Raw genomic sequence first — 3,127 nt, 5'->3', positions numbered from 1 at the left:
TTTCTTTCGCTCCTCCCTTGCTGACTTGACTCAAGGGCCAAGTGATATGAGAAAATCCCAACACGAACCTGTGGTAGAAATTGGCAAGACTTAGAAAGTTGCGGAGCTCTGTTAGAGTGGTTGGAGAGGGCTAATCTCGAATGACTTGGATCTTGGTTGGATCCACATGCACCCCCTGTTCATCAATAATGTATCCCAGATACTGAACCTGGGTCATGCCAAAAGTGCATTTCTCGAAATTGGCACATAACTTGTGTTGTCGTAGTGTTTGGAGAACCTATCGGATGTGCTGGAGGTACTCTTCCCAACTCTGGATGAAGATCAGGATGTCATCCAAGTATACCACTGCAAATGAGTCGGTGAATCGCCACAAGATGTCATCTGTTAGCCTCATGAAGGTTGCAGGAGCATTCGTCAATCCGAAAGGCATAACCAACCATTTGAAAAGGCCCTCCTTGGCTTTGAAGGCAATCTTCTACACATCAAAGGGTTCGATTGGTACCTGGTTATATCCTAACTTCAAATCAATCTTGCTGAAATATTTTTCCCCCTTTAGTTGGTCCAGGAGGTCATCGATCCATGGGATCAGGTAGCTATTACAGGCAATGATCTTGTTCAGCGCCTGATAGTCAATACAGAGTCTCTAAGTCCCATCCTTCTTCTATACCAACACGATCGAGCTCCCACAGGGCGATGAACTTGGATGGATGTGACCTTTCTATAGCAACTCCTGAATCTACCTCTTGATTTCATCATTCTCTAGCACGGAACACTGATAGATTGGTCCAATAGGCAGTGGTGTACCTGAGGTCAAATCGATGGAGTGCCTGACCTGATAGTGCAGAGGAACCCCTGCGGGGGAGGTGAAGATGTCCTCATACTCCTCCATGACCTTGTCCATCTATAGTGTCATGTGGAGGGGCCCTGTCTAGAGGTCATGGCCGCCATATTCTTCTTTCCTTGAGGGCGTATCATCAGGAAAACAAATTTCCCGGTTTTGGAAATGAGCTTACTACATTTTTTTGAAATAACCAAAGAGATGGTGGTAGGCAGTGCTACCTCCAGTATCCTATACAACTTATTTCCCAAAGTAATAATAATGGCACAATTCTTGATTCATACACATCATGTCACTTCCACAAGTATGGTTGTCCTAATAATACATCACAAACTTCAAGGGGAGAAATGTCACACAATACCTCATCCGTGAAGGGCTTGATGTTGTATGGAAGGCAACACTGTTGTCTCACCCGAAGATCTCGTCCTTCGTGAAGCCACCTGATGGTGTACGCTTGTGGATGTGATGTGGTCGTTAAGCCCAGCCACTTCACGACCTCTGCCGGAATGAGGTTCTTTTGGCTCCCGCTGTTGACAATGTACTATAGTGTGGATCCCTTTACCCACATTTGGGAGTGGAAGAGACACTCCTCCTCCTCTATATCTTCAGGTTCCTTCTTCTGGATCTTTGTGGTGGCAACGGTGGCGTTGGGCTCTGCATCGATAATCTGCTTCCCCTTTTCATTTCCCTTGTTGAGTTCTGACTCAGAGTTAGAACATGCATCTGATTCTGAAACCTTTAGCTCAACCACCAGTGACTGCTTGGCCCGACACTCACTTGTGTTGTGAGTGGAGCTCTTATGGAACTCATACCATTTTCCCGTGTCCTTTTTTGTCTTCGCGGCGATATTCCTTGCTTGTAGCTTTGGTGGGTTTTCTTGGGCCACCCTGCCTTGGCTTGTCCTTTGTTCTGTGGTTTGAGGGAACCTTTCCCTTGCTTCGGATTTGCAAATCCAAAGTCTCACTTCTTCTATTTAAACTTTTGCTTGACCTTGATGGCATATCGGTATGCCATGCCGAGCGAGGAGATGTTCAGGAATTCTATTTCCTCCTGGATGTACTTGTGCAGGAAACCGCAGTATTTGAGTATCAAATGTTGCTTCGAATCCTTGATACCCAACTTTATGCGAAGGGTATGGAAAATATTGGTAAACTCCGGCACGTCTTGGTCCATGCCCTGCCGCAACATGGTCCACTTTATATATTGATACTCATAGTTTCCGACAGGGTAGTACTGCTCCTTGATGGCATCTCAGAATGACTTCCAGGGGGGCGCAGTTGAAAATAGTGAGCTAGTACTTTCATCCTTCTGCTCGCAGTAGGATTCCCGCCAGTCCTTGACGTGGGGGGCTACTTTGAGAAGAGTGAAAATAATCTTTTCCCGACTAGAAAAATCATGAACAAAAAAATAACCCTCTAGCAGATTTAACCATTTATCGACGGCATTTGCGTCTATCTGACCCTCGAATATGGGTATTTCAAAATTAACTTGTACCTTAAACGGTGTGGCATTTCCAGAGTAGCTGTGGGAAGCCAATGCGTCGCCCCTAGGTAGCCGCTGAAGGATCTGGGCAAAGTTGTCCATCATTGCGTTCCTTTGTCGCTCGAGGGCTTCTTTAAGCAAGATTTTGATAGGATTTCCTGCTCCTTCATCTTTCTTTTCATCCACCAAGGGAGGCCGTCAGGTTTTGCGAGGCTGGTCTTGCAAAGGTTTGACTAGTTCAAGCCCTAACTCCTTATATCCCAACCTCGTTGGGGACATGCAAAGAAAAACAGAGAAAAAGCAGACCGCTCTGATACCACTGATCCAGATTTAAACAAGAACACAACGAATTGCAGAGATAACCATAAACACAAAGATGCAGCGGAAATAATATTTCATTTCATTAATGTAAAATATTGAGATATGCTTACAAATAGAAAATGGAAATAAACAGGTAGGGCGATGGTAGCTTATCTTTAAGAAGAGATGTGGCAGTTACATGCCTCTGAACTGTGTTACAATGAGGCTCGAAGGCCTATTTATTGTTGAAAACAATGGAAAACCCTAAACATACAAAATCCTAACCCTAGAAGATGAAACGCCAAATTGTGGGCCCCGTTTGGGTAAATTGGTACATCAACTTCCTGGGGTCGTAACCTTGGCATACGATCTCCATTTGACGCGTACAATATCTCGTTAGAAAGATCTATTTGAGAAATACAACTTTGGGAAGAGAAACATCAGTCCATGGACGCATGTTGCTCCCAGTTTTCCAAAAAAATGTCATTTAGGGCCTCAAATTGGCTC

The sequence above is a fragment of the Pinus tabuliformis genome, chromosome X, assembly GCF_031772625.1.
Source record: "Pinus tabuliformis cultivar Carrire ecotype Pingquan chromosome X, CPIR1, whole genome shotgun sequence".
Taxonomy (NCBI): domain Eukaryota; kingdom Viridiplantae; phylum Streptophyta; class Pinopsida; order Pinales; family Pinaceae; genus Pinus; species Pinus tabuliformis.
Note: the sequence above shows the minus strand (reverse complement) of the source record.